Source organism: Gopherus flavomarginatus, chromosome 2 (genome assembly GCF_025201925.1).
Source record: "Gopherus flavomarginatus isolate rGopFla2 chromosome 2, rGopFla2.mat.asm, whole genome shotgun sequence".
Lineage (NCBI taxonomy): Eukaryota > Metazoa > Chordata > Testudines > Testudinidae > Gopherus > Gopherus flavomarginatus.
In genome coordinates, this window is record NC_066618.1 from 173,069,585 (window position 1) to 173,091,683 (window position 22,099).

A 22,099-nucleotide genomic window follows, 5' to 3' on the forward strand; every position below is an offset into this window, starting at 1 on the left:
TACAAGATGCACATTTCTGGGTGGAAGTCTGGAACTGGTAATTTGCTGGTATCACTCTGTAATATAATTCAGCAGTGGCTATTACAATAAAGCTGGGAGTAATTTACGTGCTGAAGGCTGTGTGAGAGCAGACCAGGAGTGGTTGCTCTCAAAGCAAAGCAGAGTAAAAGACACCCCAGCCTGGAGAATTGAGGGGACACAGCTGTCCAACAGTCCAGATTATACCCTGGGGAATGTCACAATTGATTTAAGGAAAATGCCCAAAACTAATCAGATAATTTGCTTGCAATGAATAATTCAACTGGTTCTGGATACTCATTCTTCCCCTTGGGCTTCAATAGTCCTTAATTATTCCATTGAATTCATCCAGTTTAACAGAGGATAGGCTTTCTAGGGGGTTTTCAGCTCTCGGCAGATGTTAGCAAGAAACAAGAATAAAACAGCACATTTAAAGACATGCCACTTTGTCAGGAAAAGGGGTGAATAAAAAGTTAATATTCCTTTAAGACTCCTCTATATAGTTACAAGCCTGTGCAATCAGATGAGGGATAACTTACTGGAAAGAATTAAAACCCTTTGCAGGAATCATTAGTTGCTCTATAGAGGCAGGCAAGTTCTCTTTTCCCCATTAGGAGGCACAAAATATTTTTTCACCATTTAGATAATGTAGGTAGTGGGAGTAACACACAAAGGATGCTACAATAAGAAGGAAATTGCTTAGTCTATCTCTTTTCATAAGATGCTCTTGATGCATAAAGGCTGATTACATGAAAAGTTAATTGAAATTATCAAGATATGAGTGGAGAGGAAGGGAAATAATGGTCTCACAAACTAATTAGTATGGAGGGTATACTTAGTTCAGTTATCGAATGAACAGTTTTTAAGACTGTTTTCGAAAATAAAACCTGGTCAACCCAAAGGAAAATCAAGCCAAAAGGATTAATGGCTGGTTTCTTGTGGAAAATGAATGGTGGCTACCTCTCCATGAGATCAGATCACAAACTGAAATATTGCTGTTGTTTCAGTTACCAGAAGGTGTCCTACTGGGATTGCTAATCTCTGTACTCTAATGCTTGACGCAAGGAACAAAACAGATTAAGAACAATCTCCACAGGACTGATACATCTCTTATGTTTTATAGCTTTTCCTCCCAGCTCCATTACTAGATTTCTGGCAACTTTTGTTTACTACATTCCCTGCTATCATCAACTTCAAGTTGGTATGCAAGTTTTCCTCTCCAGAAATAGAGGAGTTTTTGGTTTTATGTTTAAAATAATCTGTTGTTAGAAGGCTCTAATATATGAAAGACACTTTTTCGAATACCAACATATATCGCTTTGGGCTAAACATTCAGGCATTATGTAACATGGAAAAAGGCCACTGTTTAAAAGTGATTAAATAACATCAGGGAACTAGGTGGGCAACCACAAAAGTTTGGGATCAGACCGGGTCTCCTGAGCTTTCCCCCACACACACACACCAAAAAGGAAGCTTGCCCTCAGGTTATCATGCAACTCAAATACTGTTTGGTTAATGTGCTACTATCATATTTTCATTAACCCAAGGAATCAGTAACTCTCTTCAGTTAAGATTCAAAGCTAAAATGATTAGAATTTTCCTTTTTTGTCAAGAGTATTAATTTCATTCTCTCTTCTTGGAAAACAACAAGACAACTATGTGTGAGGTTATATTGCCATCAACATGGACAAAACAACTCATTTGGGCGTGGCCAAATGGTGTTTAAATGGGTAAAAATAACAGGCTTAAATTTTAGAATTTTCAAATTTTAGAAATTTAATTTTAATTTTTGGGTGCCTAGCCTGAGATCCTTAAAGGGAGCTGGTTTTTCAAAGGATGCATGCTCTTCACTTCTGAAAGTCAGGCTTCTTCCAGATGTATCAAGTTGGACACCCAAAAATGAAGTCAACCAAAATCATTAGTTACTTTTGAAAGTGTTGGTCACCTGTTCTTAGCGCGAATCTCTCCAAAATATGCCTGTCCAGTTCTCACCACTGTACATTATGTAGTCAACTACGCTTCTCCAAAGTAGATGTAAAATGTTATTGTTTACAACAATATACTTGGTTCCTACGAACAATTAATTTTTTAGTTCAAATTGCACAAAAAATGCATCAACAAAGGTGGTTTCCAAACAGTTAAAGAATGACAGAAAAGTTCATTCCCTCTTCCATTTGTGCTGTTCAGTATCATGTTATTCTTACTCAGGGACTATTCTGGACTGGCCAAATAAGAAAACAAAGGCATCTATTACAACAATAGCTCAGTATGTATCTGCTATAGAAACTGTGGTTTGTATACAACAAGTGCTGTAAAGAATTCTTTACCTGGAGAGAAATTAGTTTGCACTTGGGCTAAATGTTAAAGCATTTTTTAAACCTGAATCTAATATTTGAGGTAAAGACCTATACATGAAGAGAGGAGCTGTAGAACACTGTGCTGGCAAAGGAAATTAAAGGAGCTATGGACTCAGCATTAAACCCTGATCCTGAGATGGGATATGTGCAAGTGAGCTTTTATGCCTATATAGATTCTCACTGAAGTGCTAGGGATTCCACATGTGCTTAAGGGATCCCTTATGCAGATCCTGTTGCAGGTATGTGGCTTTAGTGCTCATGTCCCCAGTTCTTACAAGCTTCATAACTTTGAACCTCCATGATCTGGTGGAACTTGAATGAAGGGAATTTCAACAAATATTGGACCGTGGGAAGAAGAAAACAAACTTTGAAAAAGTACAAAATAAATTAAAACTGGCTAGAACTTAAGGTTTGAGAAATTCACTGTGGGAAAGGGAGAAGTAATTAAGATGTAGTTGATGAGGCTACAAACCAAAATGCCTTCCAGCAAAATAAACGGGCAAAAGAAATCAATGTGGTTAAAATAGAAGGTTAAAAACCAAACTAAGAGGCCAACTGCAGTCTCTGAAATGGTGTATAGGAACATGCCAGCAAAGACTCCTAAAGGCTTAGTTCCCTTCACGTGGAATTACCTCAACTTTCAGCACAAAGGACACATTGTCTTTCAGTGCAGTGTTATTCATTATTTGTATTACAGTCGCATTTGTCATTCAAACTGAGATTGGAGTCTCATTGTTCCAGGCACTGTACATACATCTATAAGAGATAGTTTCTGCCCCAAAACATTTATAATCAAAATAGACTAAAGGTAGGAAAATAATGTATTAATATCCTCATTTAGGTAAGGGAAACTGAAGCATGGAAAGAGTAAATGATTTGTCTAAGGTCACAGATGAAGTCTATCATAGCTAGGAACTGAACCCACTGAACTGAGACCCAGTGTAGTGGCAAAACCATAAACACTTCATCTTCAATCTTTGCTATTAGGTTATTTTTTCCATCTTCCTGTCAGTAATACTTGACTATAGGATTTGCCATACTGGATAAATTTTACTTATATTCCTCAGCTTACTGTTTGAAATCATTCCATCTGTTATCACAGGCCACATGGTTCTGTTTCCTGATTGGCTAAATGTAACTCTTACAATGAGGTTTCTGGTGCATATACTCATGGAAAATCAGTTTAAAATTTGCTTTCTGTGAGTGGAAGCATTCATGATTGCAGTGCTCAATTCCACAAATCTGGAAGGAGAAAGTGAATATAAATGGAACACCGACACTATTCAACCAAATTTGTTTAAAAATTCAAATGATTTTCCCATTCTAGATATTTACATGACACTATTAAAAACAAAAAACAAAAATTAAAACAAACACTTGCACCTATGTTTAAGAAACAAGCAGATAGATAATAGGAAAAGAATAGCCAAGAGCATTAGGGAAGAGGATAACTACACACAAGACTAAGGATGTACTGACAGTGGTAACGGTGGTGAATACAATCAGTAGAGCCCCCTAGTATTAGGGATGAACGTTTGCCAAAATATAGGTTTTCCACTTGTCCCAAATCTTCTTCTTATCCTTTAGGGCAGTGGTTCTTATTGGGGGTATGTAGAAATCTTCCAGAGGATACGTCAACTCATCTAGCTATTTGCCTAGTTTTACAACAGGCTGCATAAAAGCACTAGCGAAGTCAGTACAAACTAAAATTTCATACAGATAATACTTGTTTATACTGCTCTATATACTGTACATGGAAATGTCAGTACAATATTTATATTCTAATTGGGTTATTTTATAATTGTATGGTAAAAATGAGAAAAGAAGCAATGTTTCAGTAATAATGTGCTTGTGATACTTTTGTATTTTTATGTCCAATTTTGTAATCAAGTATTTTTACAGTGAGATGAAACTAGGGGCATGCAAGACAAATCAGACTCCTTCAAGGGGTACAATAGTCTGGAAAGGTTGAGAGCCACTGCTTTAGGGTATGTCTACACTGCATTTGGACACCCATGGGTTTTTAATGGCACTGTAGACTTACTCTTACGTACCTGCATTTATGCAGACTTGTGCACCAGTTAAACTGAAATTAGCATCTTAGTATGGCTAGAAGAGACCCTTGAGCTAATCACAGATTTTAAATGGAGATGTGAAACAATTTGATTGTCGTGTCCATCCCACTATTAGTTCAGTGTTGTTTCCTGAGTTCATTCCTGGGTATTTTTGTCCTGTCAATTTTTTAACTGACTTATTTGATGGGTCTGCCACCGTTTCCCTATGGGAGTATTATCACAGAAACTAATAAGTATGCTTGGAGCTGCTTTCAGAATTCCCTTAGAACTGCCTGCACTACTTATATAAGGCTGTAGGCTGAGCACACCAGTTCTTCAAGCCATCCTTAGGAACATGAGACTGATTTAATGGTCTAAACTTGGCTCTCTAGCATTCTGCTACATCACTGCAAAGCCAAAAACGTAACGCCAGCATGAGGTAGCTTAAACCAAGTACATCATTGGGCATGCTCCAAAACTATTGACTTTCCCAGACTTTGAATCAAACCCTGAAGTTGCAGGTCTCAAGATGGCTCACACCCATTAGAATTCAAAACAACTATTAAAACTATGTATTCCCACATTTTTGACTCGCTAAACTATCAGATTTTCTTATGTGCTTAATTATGTCAAATGTAATTAAGATCTCTAGGTTACATAAGATTAATCCCAGAGACTATGTTCTGAAGCTATATTGGTATAAATGATTAATGAGTCACATTTTAAAAAAACACATACATACACTGAGAAGTTTTCCCCTGTAATCAGTGAGTTCATTGCTGAGAGACTCATTACTTATATTGAATAGACAGTTATACATTAAAATGGAATAATTCATACACTGACTATTAAACATGTGTAATGAAGCTTTCAGAAGTCTTTGCCTAACTAAATATGATTGTAAGAACATGATAGATAGAAGCTTATTGTAGAAGATGAAAGGCTATGGCATGTTACAAAGCAAAATGATGCTTCTAATTATCTTTGAGTAACGATAATATATTTCAATACACACAGTTGGGTAATTAAGGCAACATCTCATGCTCTGTGAAATCTTCTGATTGACCTGCTGTTGGTTTTGTAAATGCCACATAATCTCCAAATGTCAATCATCCTTTTAGAATAAGGCCTATTATCTCATCCAGTTTTTCCTTCTATGATTTAACTTTCATCTACCTGCTGTGGAAAATATTTTACCTTCTTTTGGAATGTATTCTTTTCTCTCTCTCTTGCTTTTTTTTTCTTTATTCATTGATTGGAAGGGACATTTTTATTTAAAATATTCATCTCTGCTGTGCATTGGGCGGGGGGAAGGGAGAGCATAGTAAATGTAAAATTGCTTGAGAAAACATACCTATAGATTTAAAGATTCAGCTTCCTTTGAAAGACATATAGTTTAATTTAATCTGAACATCTCTGTCTGCTGGACATGATGGGATCTGGTTTTGGTATATGTATTGGTTTTTAGTTTTGTAGTTTTGGTTTCAAACTTTTATCTGCAATGGAAAGTTAGATTGTGTGTTTGAAACGAATGTCAACCCCCATGTAACCCACAGTAGACAAGGAGGGTGGTGTTTAAAATCCTATCAGCTGTTTGTATTAGATCCTAAGATTAACTGTGAATAGTTGACTTGATTATATACATGACAGTCCTATCTATGCTGAGTACTATATCAAACCTAACCTTATGCTAGTTAACCACAGTGCAAGCATTCAGTTCTTTGCAAAATTTTACATAACAACAAATGACAGAAATATCCAATACTAATCAGGTACATTAAATAATCTACCTCATCTCAGTTCTACCCCAAAATTCAACCAATCAGCTCACCTGCAATGCAAATACCCATTTGCATGGAGGAAAAAAATACAAATATTAAAAAATATTATAAAGGATGCCACAAGAAAATTTTTCCCACCTAAGAAAATCATCCAATGACATAAGAAACTAACCTTCGACAGCTCAATATGTAAAAGGCCCTGCTAACCCCATTGTTGCATATTTATCATTTGCGCTCTGAGGGCATTGAATACTGATGGATTTGCACATCCATTCTGCTGTTGATTAGTTACAACAAAATTAAAACTTTGCAAATGGGGCTGTCTAAAAATCCCTTACTGAGCAGAGGCAGAAGCGGGAGGGGAGCCTCTCCTGCCTAAAGGCAAGCAGGTTGACCACACCCCTATGCAGCTACCACAACTGCCAATCATGGAGGCAGGCACCCTCAGCTGCAAGCAATAAAGGAAGCAAAGCCTACTATAAAAGGGGAGAGTTCAGAGAATGAAGGAAAGTAGAAAGGCCTGGAATAGTGACGGGGAAACACACTACATCAGGCTGTCTCCAGAAACACGGCCCAAGGGGACTAAAGCAGACCACTAGGCCTAATGAGAGACCAGGACTAAGAACTGGTCTCACTTGGGGTGAACAAAAGAAAGCCAGTCAAGGGGCAGTAGAGACACTCTGAAAGACCACATCAAGGACTACTGACAAAGGCATTGCATGATAATAAAAAGAAAAGGCTTGAAAATACTTATTGCATTGGCTTTGGGATGAAAGGTAGCAATGGAGAAAAAAGGATTCTTTAACTGTGCAAAGAACCCAGGAGCCTTTGAGAAGAATCTGAATCATGGACCCATAGGCCATAGAACTGATTCTAATTTAGGTTTTTGTTTGGTGTAAGAACTCCTCCAATATTCAAAAGGGTTAGAATGCTGCTGTTTCTGAAAGAAGCTGAAAGAGGTTCAGAGATTAATTTATGTGAGCGAAGACAGTATATCATCACACAATAGTACATAACTCACTGCACTTCTTGACTCCTTTTGCCCTCTACAGTGGGTCAGAGGTGCCTATGATTCTTCACCACACCTTCTGGTCCATGGCATGGGTCTGTGAGTTCCAGTCCTTTTCTCCTCAAACTTCTCTTGACAGAAAGTCTTTCCATCATATCCTCAGTCTTCCACATCCTTTCTTGCTGTCCTCTTCTTTCCATTCTTTCTTTGCTGGTCATTCTTCTCCTGTTCTTATTACTTTTTCAGCCCAGTTCAACTGTGCACAATCTGGCCTATCTTCCTCTTAATTTCTTCCATGCACACGCTGTCTACCTTTCACATATCTGCTATTTTCCTCTGTGTATTTTCTACTACTGGTATCTTTTTTTCCCTTCCATCTCTTTAAGACCCATTGTTTCCAAACCACAGAGCAGGAAGGGATAAATACATGCAGCATACACTTTCCCTTTCAGTTTGTTACTTAATTGCCAGTCCAACAATACTCCTCCCAACTTTTCCACAGCCGCGCATACACATTGGGGTTTTCTTCAATTCTCCCGATCGCTTTCCAATGGCATTAACTGTAGTTCTGATGTACATAAATTCTTTCTTCTGATTCAGTTTCTCTCTTGAAAATTCAACTAACAGCTCTTCTGACACTTTCCATACTTGCATGACTTCAGTTTTATTTATTTTCAAACCATGATCTTTAAACACAGATTCCCACTCTTATACCATATTTCCCAAATTCACTTTATCAGCCATAAAGACCAGATCATCAGCATACATTAGTTTTCTCTGTGCCTCCACAGGCTTGGTTCTCCTGCTAATTAACTTCATAACTAGGATAAAGAGAAGTGAACTCAGCACACTCCATTGTCTCAATCCCACCATTACCTCAAAACTCTTTGAAATACCATGTACTGCTGAGCTCTTGACCTTTGATATAGTTCCGCTGTCATCTCCACTTCAGGCCCCACTCCGATCCATTTCAGTACTCCAAACACCAGCTCTCATGGAACAAAATTGTATGCTTTCTCAAGATCAATGAATGTCACATAGCAATTATGCCCTCCATTTATCATTCTTTCAAACTTCTATATCATTGCAAATATTGTGTTTATAGTACTCCTTCCCTTCCTAAAGCCACATTGCTCCTTTCCTATATTTTCTTCCATCTTGCGCCTCAGCCTTGCCTCCAAAACTCTCAAGGATTTTGAGAGGCTGACTTAACAGAGTGATGCACTAATGGACATTCAGATTGTTTGCATCACCCTTACCCCTCCAAAAAGGCACAATCAACTCATTCTTCAGTCATCTGGTATCCTAGCTTGATCTCAGCAAGCACATAGTAATCTATGAAGCCATGTGCTCTAGTATCTCCAACTGATTTGATCATAGAAACTATTATCTCATGTTTCTCAGAAGCTTCATCTTATGCAGAGCTTCTGCTTCCTGTACAAATACCATCTGAGGCTTCTCCATAACTGTCAGTAGTGCTTGCGCTTGCAACTCCGTTTTCTCACTTAACAGCATTTGGAATTTTGTTCCCTATACCACTACCACCTCCTTAGTCACCCAGCAGTTCCTTTCCTTCACACAAAGATTTTGTCATATTTTATGTTTCACTGTTTCTCTTTTCTGCCAGACTAAAAACAAACTTTCTGACATCTTCCTTCAGCTTTCTGTATAATTTCTCTACAGCCTTCATTCTTGCCATAGCAATTGCCTTTTTAGCCTTCTTTTTTTGCCAGCTTGTATGCATTTTTGATTTTCGTTAGCACAACCTGCTTCCTCAAACTCTTTGAATAATTCATTCATTTTTAACTTCTCTTCTGCATCAGACTGCCACCACCAGGTTATTCTCTTACCATTCTGTGACAGGGATCCCAGTGGGGACCAACTGTGGTCACTCAGTTAGGGTGAACTGCAAAGAATGGGGCAGACAATCCCCAAAACTGGTGGATATTCCAATACTTAGATTTACCAAACCAGCATAAAACAGCTTCTTTATTTCCTTACTGGTTACTCAGAAGTCCAAACAACACAATTCCCTTAAAGTGATCCAGCCTCAGCCTGTATCCAAGTATCTATGTTAAATAGGATGATTTCTGAAAATTTTATTTCATCATATAAAAGAAAAGGTTCTACCAATCCTAGAGGATCAGACACATTACCTTCCAGGTTATTGAATGTTTCAGATCTTATCCAAATACATGCTACAGCCAATTTTTATTAACTAAAATTTATTAGCAGCAAAGAGTCTTGTGGCACCTTATAGACTAACAGACGTATTGGAGCATGAGCTTGAGCATTCACCCACGAAAGCTCATGTTCCAATATGTCTGTTAGTCTATAAGGTGCCACAGAATACTTTGCTGCTTTTACAGATCCAGACTAACATGGCTACCCCTCTGTTACTAAAATTTATTAAAAAACAAGAAAGTATGGTTAAAAGTTCAATATACACAAAGACATGAGTTCAAATGTTAAGATTCAGATTCATAGCAGGGATGGTGAGCTTTGTAGTTTCAAAGAAATTTTTCAGAAATAGTCCATAGGTTATAGTCCAATGTTTCTATTTCAGAGCGATCCAGTTAGAACTGGGATCTCAGTCTTTGTGTCTTAGGCTTCTCCTGCATGAAACCTCAAGCAGATCTGAGATGACAGAATCAGGACCCAAGAGTCTTTTTATACAGTGTTCTAGCATTCACTTGACCATAAGGTCCTTGGTAAATAATAGGCTTTTGATGTAACTTTCTACTTCCTAAACACCACCAGTAATTAGTTACACAAATTAACATAGGGCAATTTATCCATTAGGCAGTCTATTACAAACTTTGAAGAGACATATAGACAATGACATAATTTCACCCAAGATTCATCTAAATGTTAATATACCCTTTTGATATCAAAATGAAAAGTTATAGTGACAGACAGGAGCAGTTTGTTTATGAGTAGAATCTAAGATGCACACAATTAGTATTACTTCTTACAATATGGGTTTGCATTTCAAAGTTCTAGCTTATTTAGCATGAATGGCCCTAATTATCATTTCCATATCTTTCTAACATGACTTTCAAGGTGTGCTTTGGGTCATTCAGCCTGCAAGCTGTTTAATCCTTTCTGACAATGAGTTATATGTTGTATAACATATACAAATAGACTGGGACAAGTTTTTAAAGTGCTTGTACACAAATGCTAGAAGTCTAAATAATAAGATGAGTGAACTAGAGTGCCTTGTGATAAAGGAGGATATTGATATAATAGGCATCACAGAAACCTGGTGGACTGAGAGCAATCAATGGGACACAATCATTCCAGGGTACAAAATATATCAGAAGGACAGAACAGGTCATACAGGGGGAGGAGTGGCACTATATGTGAAAGAAAATGTAGATTCAAATGAAGTAAAAATCTTAAGCGAATCCACATGTTCCATAGAATTGCTATGGATAGAAATTTCATGTTCTAATAAAAATATAACATTAGGGATCTATTATCGACCACCTGACCAGGACAGTAACAGTGATAATGAAATGTTAAGGAAAATTAGAGGGGCTATCAAAATTAAGAACCCAATAATAGTGGGGGATTTCAATTATCCCCATATTGACTGGGAACATTTCACTTCAGGACGAAATGCAGAGATAAAATTTCTCAATACTTTAAATGACTGCTTCATGGAGCAGCTGGTACAGGAACCCACAAGGGGAGAGGCAACTCTAGATTTAATCCTGAGTGGAGCGCAGGAGCTGGTCCAAGAGGTAACTATAGCAGGAACGCTTGGAAATAGTCACCATAATACAATAGCATTCAACATCCCAGTGGTGGGAAGAACACCTCAACAGCCCAACACTGTGGCATTTAATTTCAAAAGGAGAAACTATACAAAAATGAGGGGGTTAGTTAAACAAAAGTTAAAAGGTACAGTGACTAAAGTGAAATCCCTGCAAGTTGCATGGGCCCTTTTTAAAAACACCATAATAGAGGCCCAACTTCAATGTATACCCCAAATTAAGAAACACAGTAAAAGAACTAAAAAAGAGCCACTGTGGCTTAACAACCATGTAAAAGAAGCAGTGAGAGATAAAAAGACTTCCTTTAAAAAGTGGAAGTCAAATCCTAGTGAGGCAAATAGAAGGGAGCACAAACACTGCCAGCTTAAGTGCAAGACTGTAATAAGAAAAGCCAAAGAGGAGTTTGAAGAACTGCTAGCCAAAAACTCCAAAGATAATAACAAAATGTTTTTTAAGTACATCAGAGGCAGGAAGCCTGCTAAACAACCAGTGGGGCCCCTTGATGATCAAAATACAAAAGGAGCACTTAAAAACGATAAAGTCATTGCAGAGAAACTAAATGGATTCTTTGCTTCAGTCTTCATGGCTGAGGATGTTAGGGAGATTCCCAAACCTGAGCCAGCTTTTGTAGGTGACAAATCTGAGGAACTGTCACAGATTGAATTGTCACTAGAGGAGGTTTTGGAATTAATCGATAAACTCAACATTAACAAATCACTGGGACCAGATGGCATTCTCCCAAGAGTTCTGAAAGAACTCAAATGTGAAGTTGCGGAACTATTAACTAAGGTTTGTAACCTGTCCTTTAAATCAGCTTCGGTACCCAATGACTGGAAGTTAGCTAATATAACGCCAATATTTAAAAAGGGCTTTAGAGGTGATCCCGGAAATTACAGACCAGTAAGTCTAACGTCGGTACCGGGCAAATTAGTCGAAAAAATAGTTAAGAATAAAATTGTCAGACACATATAAAAACATAAACTGTTGAGCAATAGTCAACATGGTTTGTAAAGGGAAATCGTGTCTTACTCATAGACTAATAGACTCATAGACTCTAGGACTGGAAGGGACCTTGAGAGGTCATCGAATCCAGTCCCCTGCCCTCATGGCAGGACCAAATACTGTCTAGACCATCCCTAATAGACATTTATCTAACCTACTCTTAAATATCTCCAGAGATGGAGATTCCACAACTTCCCTAGGCAATCTATTCCAGTGTTTAACTACCCTGACAGTTAGGAACTTTTTCCTAATGTCCAACCTAAATCTCCCTTGCTGCAGTTTAAGCCCATTGCTTCTTGTTCTATCATTGGAGGCTAAGGTGAACAAGTTTTCTCCCTCCTCCTGATGACACCCTTTTAGATAGCTAAAAACTGCTATCATGTCCCCTCTCAGTTTTCTCTTTTCCAAACTAAACAAATCCAATTCCTTCAGCCTTCCTTCATAGGTCATGTTCTCAAGACCTTTAATCATTCTTGTTGCTCTTCTCTGGACCCTCTCCAATTTCTCCACATCTTTCTTGAAATGCGGTGCTCAGAACTGGACACAATACTCCAGCTGAGGCCTAACCAGCGTAGAGTAAAGCGGAAGAATGACTTCTCGTGTCTTGTTTACAACACACCTGTTAATGCATCCCAGAATCACGTTTGCTTTTTTTGCAACAGTATCACACTGTTGACTCATATTAAGCTTGTGGTCTACTATGACCCCTAGATCTCTTTCTGCCATACTCCTTCCTAGACAGTCTCTTCCCATTCTGTATATGTGAAACCGATTGTTCCTTCCTAAGTGGAGCACTTTGCATTTATCTTTATTGAACTTCATCCTGTTTACCTCAGACCATTTCTCCAATTTGTCCAGATCATTTTGAATTTTGACCCTGTCCTCCAAAGCAGTTGCAATCCCTCCCAGTTTGGTATCGTCCGCAAACTTAATAAGCGTACTTTCTATGCCAACATCTAAATCGTTGATGAAGATATTGAACAGAGAGGGTCCCAAAACAGACCTCTGTGGAACCCCACTTGTTATACCTTTCCAGCAGGATTGGGAGCCATTAATAACTACTCTCTGAGTACGGTTATCCAGCCAGTTATGCACCCACCTTATAGTAGCCCCATCTAAATTGTACTTTCCTAGTTTATCTATAAGAATATCATGCGAGACCGTATCAAATGCCTTACTAAAGTCTAGGTATATCACATCCACCGCTTCTCCCTTATCCACAAGGCTCGTTATCCTATCAAAGAATGTTATCAGATTAGTTTGACACGATTTGTTCTTTACAAATCCATGCTGGCTATTCCCTATCACCTTACCACCTTCCAAGTGTTTGCAGATGATTTCTTTAATTACTTGCTCCATTATCTTCCCTGGCATAGAAGTTAAACTAACTGGTCTGTAGTTTCCTGGGTTGTTTTTATTTCTCTTTTTATAGATGGGCACTATATTTGCCCCCTTCCAGTCTTCTGGAATCTCCCTCGTCTCCCATGATTTCCCAAAGATAATAGCTAGAGGCTCAGATACCTCCTCTATTAACTCCTTGAGTATTCTAGGATGCATTTCATCAGGCCCTGGTGACTTACAGGCATCTAACTTTTCTAAGTGATTTTTTACTTTGCTCTTTTTTTATTTTATCTTCTAAAACTACCCTCTTCCCGTAAGCATTCACCATACTAGACATTCCTTCAGACTTCTCAGTGAAGACCGAAACAAAGAAGTCATTAAGCATCTCTGCCATTTCCAAGTCTCCCGTTACTGTTTCCCCTTCCTCACTGAGCAGTGGGCCTACCCTGTCCTTGATCTTCCTCTTGCTTCTAATGTATTGATAAAGAGTCTTCTTGTTTCCCTTTATTCCCATAGCTAGTATGAGCTCATTTTGTGCTTTTGCCTTTCTAAACTTGCCTCTGCATTCCTGTGTTATTTGCCTATATTTGTCCTTTGTGATCTGACCTAGTTTCCATTTTTTATATGACGCCTTTTTATTTTGTAGGTCACACAAGATCTTGTGGTTAAGCCAAGGTGGTCTTTTGCCACATTTTCTATCTTTCCTAACCACCGGAATAGCTTGCTTTTGGGCCCTTAATAGCGTCCCTTTGAAAAACTGCCAACTCTCCTCAGTTGTTTTTCCCCTCAATCTTGATTCCCATGGGACCTTACCTATCAGCTCTCTGAGCTTACCAAAATCCGCCTTCCTGAAATCCATTGTCTCTATTTTGCTGTACTCCCTTCTACTCTTCCTTAGAATTGCAAACTCTATGATTTCATGATCACTTTCACCCAAGCTTCCTTCTACTTTGAAATTCTCAACAAGTTCCTCCCTATTTGTTAAAATCAAGTCTAGAACAGCTTCCCTCCAGTAGCTTTTTCAACTTTCTGAAATAAAAAGTTGTCTGCAATTCAGTCCAGGGACTTATTGGATAGTCTGTGCCCCGCGGTGTTATTTTCTCAACATATATCTGGATAGTTGAAGTCCCCCATCACCACCAAATCTTGGGCTTTGGATGATTTTGTTAGTTGTTTGAAAAAAGCCTCATCCACCTCTTCCACCTGATTAGGTGGCCTGTAGTAGACTCCCAGCACGACATCACCCGTGTTTTTTACCCCTTTTAGCCTAACCCAGAGACTCTCAACACTTCCATCTCCTATGTCCATCTCCACCTCAGTCCAAGTGTGTACATTTTTAATATATAAGGCAACACCTCCTCCCTTTTTCCCCTGTCTATCCTTCCTGAGCAAACTATACCCATCCACACCAACATTCCACTCATGTGTATTATCCCACCAAGTTTCAGTAATGCCAACAATGTCATAGCTGTATTTATTTATTAGCACTTCCAGTTCTTCCTGCTTATTACCCATACTTCTTGCATTTGTATATAGGCATCTAAGATACTGGTTTGATCTTGCCTCCCAGTTTTGCCCTGACCCTCCTTTCTCTCTGCCATTATAGCCCATGCTTCCTCCTGTTTCCAACCCATCACCCAGGTCTTGTTCCCCACTTACCTGTGGGGTTTGCTCACCTGTCCCCGTTGAACCTAGTTTAAAGCCCTCCTTACTAGGTTAGCCAGTCTGTGAGCAAATAAGGCCTTTCTCCTTCTTGAAAGGTGAACGCCATCTGTGCCTAGCAGTCCTTCCTCGAATAGCATCCCGTGGTCGAGGAAGCCAAAGCCCTCCTGGCGACACAATCTTCGCAGCCAGGCATTCACCTCCACGATGCATCTGTCTCTGCCTGGGCCCCTACCTTCAACAGGAAGAATCGAAGAGAATACCACCTGCGTTCCAAACTCCTTAACTCGTACTCCCAGAGCCTTGTAGTCACTCTTGATCTGCTCATTGTCACACCTCACAATATCATTTGTGCCCACATGGATGAGTAGCATGGGGTAGTAGTCAGAAGGCCGGATAATCCTCGACAATGCCTCTGTAACATCTCTGATACGGGCCCCTGGCAGGCGGCATACCTCCCGGGATGAACGGTCAGGGCGACAAATGGGTGTCTCCGTCCCCCTCAGCAGAGAGTCTCCAACCACCACAACCCTACGTTTCTTATTATCAGTGGTGGCAGCAGACCTCCCAGCCTTAGGGTTACAAGGCTTTCCCTCCTTAATTGTTGGGGGTGATTCCTTCTCTCCTGTATCAAGAAGAGCATAACGGTTATCTATTACCACAGCAGGAGGGTTCACAGCGGGGGTGGAGCACTGCCTGCTGCCAGAAGTAACCAGCTGCCAGTGTCCACCCTGAGCCATCTCCTCTTCCACTGGTGTGTCAGATACACCCTGAGCCATCTCCTCCTCCACTGGTGTGTCAGCAGTCCTGTGAACTGGGACAGCTACGTCAGCTGTCTCCACATGGATACTGTCCAGGAATTGCTCATGGATACGGATGTTCCTCAGCCTAGCCACCTCCTCCTGTAGCTCTCTCACCTGCCTGAGAGATTCCACCAGTAGGCACCTTTCACATTGGATGCCACTCCCAGCCTGGATATCAGTAAGTGGAAATTGCAAGTTACAGTCTTTGCAAGCCCACACCAGAATCTGGGTAAAAGCATCCATGCTTTGGTGCTCTGTCTGACTACAGGCGCAGGTGGAGGAGACAGAAGCAGTGCTGCCACAGGTGTTGCGGGTCCTCCTCACCATCGTAAGCCTCCCTCTGTCAAACTCTCTCAAATTCCCGTCTGCAGCTCCCTGTCCGCTCTGCTCTGCTTTCAACAGAAAGGTTTTGGATGTGGCTTGGTTTATAGGTTCAGGGGACCAATGGGTCACAGATGAGACCGACAAGGGACCCCCCACTCCCTTCCTACTCCTCTTCCAAACTCCCTTGTGAAACTCCCTGTTAGCAGCTCCTGTTCGCTAAGTTCCCTGGTCGCTTGTGCGCAGCTTTATGAAGCCCTGGTCGGAGTGAATGCCCTGCCCACTGGTTAAGGCTCAGCCAATTACCAGAGGCTTCTAGCTTTCAAACCTTCCTTGGTAGCTCCGCCTCCAACTGCCAACTATTAGAGTTCTTTGAAGGGGTCAAACAAACATGTGGACAAGGGGGATCCAGTGGATACAGTGTAGTTAGATTTCCAGAAACCCTTTCACAAGGTCCCTCATCAAAGGCTGCTATGTAAATTAAGTTGTCATGGGATAAAAGGGAAGGTCCTTTCATGGACTGAGAACTGGTTAAAAGACAGGGAACAAAGGGTAGGAATTAATGGTAAATTCTCACAATGGAGAGGAGTAACTAGTGGTGTTCCCCAAGGGTCAGTCCTAGGACCAATCCTATTTGATTTATTCATATATGATCTGGAGAGAGGGGTAAACAGTGATGTGGCCAAGTTTAAAGATGATACTAAACTACTCAAGACAGTTAAGACCAAAGCAGATTGTGAAGAACTTCAAAAAGATCTCCCAAAACTAAGTGATTGGGTAACAAAATGTCAAATGAAATTTAATGTGGATAAATGTAAAGTAATGCACATTGGAAAATATAATCCCAACTATACATACAATATGATGGGGGCTAATTTAGCTACAATGAGTCAGGAAAAAGATCTTGGTGTCATTGTGGATAGTTCTTTGAAGATGTCCATGCGATGTGTAGAGGCGGTCAAAAAAGCAAACAGGATGTTAGAAATCATTAAAAAGGGGATAGAGAATAAGACTGAGAATTCATTATTGCCCTTATATAAACCCATGGTACGCCCACATCTCGAATACTGTTTACAGATGTAGTCTCCTCACCTCAAAAAAGATATTCTAGCACTAGAAAAGGTTCAGAAAAGGGCAACTAAAATGATTAGGGGTTTGGAGAGGGTCCCATATGAGGAAAGATTAAAGAGGCTAGTCCTCTTCAGCTTGGAAAAGAGGAGACTAAGGGGGGATATGATACAGGTATATAAAATCATGAGTGATGTTGAGAAAGAGGATAAGGAAAAATTATTTACTTTTTCCCATAATACAAGAACTAGGGGTCACCAAATGAAATTAATACGTAGCAGGTTTAAAACAAATACAAGGAAGTTCTTCTTCACGCAGCACACAGTCAACTTGTGGAACTCCTTATTTGAGGAGGTTGTGAAGCTGGGACTATAACAATGTTTAAAAGGGAACTGGATAAATTCATGGTGGCTGTCTATAAATGGCTATTAGCCAGGAAGGGTAAAGAATGGTGTCCCTAGCCTCTGTTCATCAGAGGATGGAGATGGATGGCAGGAGAGAGATCACGTGATTATTGCCTGTTATCTTCACTTTCTCTGGGACACCTGGCATTGGCCACTGTCGGTAGACATACTGGGCTAGATGGACCTTTGGTCTGACCCGGTACAGCCGTTCTTATGTTCTTATGTTCTTATATAAGATTTGCTGCAATTATATAGCAGTAGTAGCAACAATGGTTTGCATGGTTATATTTTAATTAGACAATGTTACACATGCGTTGTGCCACACGTTGCCTTTACTGCCTTGATTAAACATTCTGTAATCTTCCTCCATTCTTCCTCCACTGTCTTCATTGTCACTGGCAAAGCATGAAAGCCTTCTTTTACCTTCTCACGGAACTCCTCATTTCGCCTTCTCTTTATATAACCACCAACACACGTTCATCCTCAATTTCATTATCTTTCCAGTTTTCTCAGGGTTGCAGTCAGATTTTAGCTATTAGTATTGTTCTGCCACAGATTCACTCAGGAGAAGTATAACCTTTACCTCTTTGACCATTTTAAATAAATTATAGATGGCAGAGGAGGTGGGAAGTTAGCCAGCGGATGCTTTATTTCTAAATGTAAACCCGATTCCGGTGCATTACACCCACCAGTCATTTAATTTTTGAAAAGCAGATGTACTGCATGGTTTTGTTTAATCACAACAGCTTTCTGATATCCTCTGTGAACCTGCTATTTAGTTTAAACCTGTCCTTGACATCAACAGCAATTTAAAATGCCAATTTTCTGATATGATTTAAAGAGACAGGGCACATACAGTAACATTCTGGTCATTTAGTTAACTTCTCTCTATTCCGTGAAAGTACCTAAAAGATGTCAGATCTTAAGAGTACCATACAGGTAAGCAGTCAGAGTAAAATGGTGCATCTATGTTTTTCAGAAATCTTAAATAGTCTATATTTGCTGCCCTGTATTTACCAATACAATTTACTGTAAGCATTATGTCGATCGTTACCAGCAGTGAAATCTTGGCTCTGTTAAATCAATAAGGGTTTTGTTATGGATTTCAATGGGATTAGTTTGTAACCTAGGGGGTTCTGAAAGGGAAGACTATGGATAAAAGTCAGTATTGGGAAGCATGGCTTTCTCTTTCTCTTTCTCCCTTCACTGCAAGCTGAGAATAACAGGGACATGACATGGACAGAAATTGTTTGGCAAGTTTCATAAATCATTTGGAAGAATTAGAACAAGAAAGATGTGGTTTTCCTCAGAGGAACTGAGAAATCAGTGCATGAAGACTGGAGCACTGCTCTTCCTCAAATTCTTTTGTTCTGATTTTGCCTTCATCTTCACTCCTTTTGTTCTAGGTTACATTACTTATATTGTGTTCAAAATATGTTGTAGAAATTAGGATGGGGGAGCCTTCCCTCATATATTTTGCCTTCATCATCAATCCCTACAGTTAGTTATTCTAATTATAGAATTGGCTCACTGGTAAAGTTATTGTTCATAATTAGAGATGGCTGAAATTTTTCAGATTTTGATGAAAAATTCTTTTTTTAAAACCAGATCATAGATCTGTAAGATTTTGACAAAAATTTTCCTCATGAGGATACTCAACACCCATTGAAATCAATTGGTTGATGCTGTCTACTGGAGTTTCGCTGTTGATTTCAAGGGAATCCATGCTAGTCCCACTGGGAGTTGATGGCCACCTTGCAGGCTTAAGCACTGTTATCTGAATTTTCAAAAGTAGATGCTAATTTGTGTGCTTCTGTATTTTAGAGGCTTACTGAGCTCTTGGCTACACTTGAGAGTTACAGCACTGTTGATGGCTTTATAGCGCTGTAACTCACTCCCCGTCCACACTGGCAAGACACATACAGCGCTGTATCTCCATGGCTACAGCGCTGCTTGTACTCCACCTCCACGAGAGGAATAAAGAGTATAGCATTGCTGCTGCTGTGCTGGGGTGCCAGTGTAAATAGGGAATAATCTTAGTACGCTTTGACTGACTTCCAGAAGCTTCCCATAATCCTTCTAAGCAAAGATTACTCTCTTTGTTTTGTATTGATGCCTCTCTATGTTTTGTTGTGAGCTCCAGGCTCTGGAGCTGCTTGTCAAAAAAACAAACACAGCTACTGTGTGGCTGGCAGGGGGGCTCCCTTTGGAACACCCACAGCTAGTGTTTGCTTGAAGAGAGAGGGAGGGAGGAGGGGTCCGTTTCGGTGCAGCTGCTTATCTGGTCTGTGAGGAAAAAAACAGCTGTTTGCTTTCAGTGAATGAGAGAGGGGTGGGGGAGGGGGTCGGAACTTGCAAGGCAGCTGCTGACACAGTGTGGGCTCCAAAAATCCACTCTCTCTCTCCCCCACGCTCCCTGTCACACTCCACCCCACCCTTTTGAAAAGCACATTGCAGCCACTTGAACGCTGGGATAGCTGCCCATAATGCACCGCTCCCAATGCCTCTGCAAATGCTGCAAATGTGGCCACGACAGTGCACTGGTAGCTGTCAGTGTGGACAGACTGCAGTGCTTTCCCTGCTCAGCTGTACGAAGACAGGTTTAACTCTCAGTGCTGTACAGCTGCAAATGTAGCCATACCCTCAAAGACATCTTCAGGTTTGTGCCAACCAAAGGTAACATTTTCAAACATTCCTAAGGCCCAGATCCTCAAAGCAATTTATGTGCTGGGAGATAGATGTCGAAATACTGTGATGTTGCAGTTTATATAGTTTTATAAAAATATGCTAATATTAATAATATAATGTAACTGGAATATGCTTTATGCAAAAGATCTCTTGTAAGGTATTATTACAAAGCTTATAATTTACTCAGTATGATTATCCTATTTGTATAAATGTACTACTCTTGTATCTGAAACTAGAAATATGAAATATAACTCTGAGGACCTATTATAATTATAGAAAGTGTGGGCCATTAATGGTGGTTTGGAATCTTAATGACTCCCATTAACCAGGACAACTGTCTGCAGATGGGTGTGTTTTACCCGTAAGTCTTCCTGTATACGTGTGTGCTGGAAAGTAGGCAATAAAGTTTTGCAGTGACACGTGGAATCCATCTTTGACCTGCTGTCTTTCCATTGAGAAGGAGTGGGTGGGAACCCAGAGAGGGACAAAGGATTTCCGCCTTATACAAAAGATATATAAAGCGGTGGAACAGAACAAAGGGAGGAGAGGAGCCATCATGAAGAATTCCCTAGCTACCGCCTGAGCTGGAACAAGAGCTGTGCCAGGGGAAAGACTTGTGCCCAGGCCTGGAAGGCGTCCAGTCTGAGGAAAAAACTTACAGATAATCTCACCCTCAGAGATGCTTCAGTATTGAGTTTGATTAGACGTAGATTTGCACATTTTATTTTATTTTGCTTGCTGACTTACTTTGTTCTGTCTGTTACTACTTGGAACCACTTAAATCTTTCTTTCCGTATTTAATAAAATCACTTTTTACTTAATTAACTCAGAGTATGTATTAATACCTGGGGGAGCACACAGCCGTGCATATCTCTCTATCAGTGTTATAGAGGGTGAACAATTTATGAGTTTACCTGTATAAGCTTTATACAGGGTAAAACAGATTTATTTGGGTTTAGACCCCATTGGGAGTTGGCCATCTGAGTGTTAAAGACAGGAACACTTCTGTTAGCTGGTTTCAGGTAAACCTGCAGCTTTGGGGCAAGTAATTCAAACCCTGGGTCTTTATCAGACCAGATGAGAGTGTCTGGCTCAGCAAGACAGGGTGCTGGAGTCCTGAGCTGGCAGGGAAAGCAGGGGTAGAAGTAGTTTGGGCACATCAGGTGGCAGCTCTCAGGGGTTTTCAGTGATCCAGAAAATACTATTGAGGATCTAATCCCACAAGACTTAGAAACCTAAGTCCCATTTTCAAAACCATGAGTGCCCTGTTAAGAAAATAATAACAGGTATTCATGTTCGTAATTTACTTGTGAAAAAGTGGTTAAAGGATCAAGCCTGTGATTTTTAAAATAGAATAGAGATTTCAAAAGTCAGCTTTTTAAAGAAAACTCCTGCTGAACAAAGTAACGCTGTCTTTAAAAAAGAAAGTATGTGTGTGGGGGGGGGAAGAGCCCTAAACCTATTTAACAGGAATAATGTCATCTGAACTGTTTGTCGGAAGTTCCATCTGGTACGATATTAAATACGGTACTACACGTGTTTAACTTATATGGGCCCTGATCTAAAACCCACTGAAATCAATGGGAATTGTTCTGTTGATTTCAATGGGCTGTGAATTGCACCAAAACTGAAACAGAGTCTCTTAGTGCAATTCTGCAATTATTTCCAAGGAAATAGGGGGATTAAAAAGTTCTTGTTCTTCGATGCACCTTCTAACATCTGCTTAATTATGCACTTTTGAGAATGCTTAAATAATGAGAATGCTCATGTAACCCTTCTGCCTGTCAGAGTTAGTAGCAACAAGAGCCGGGT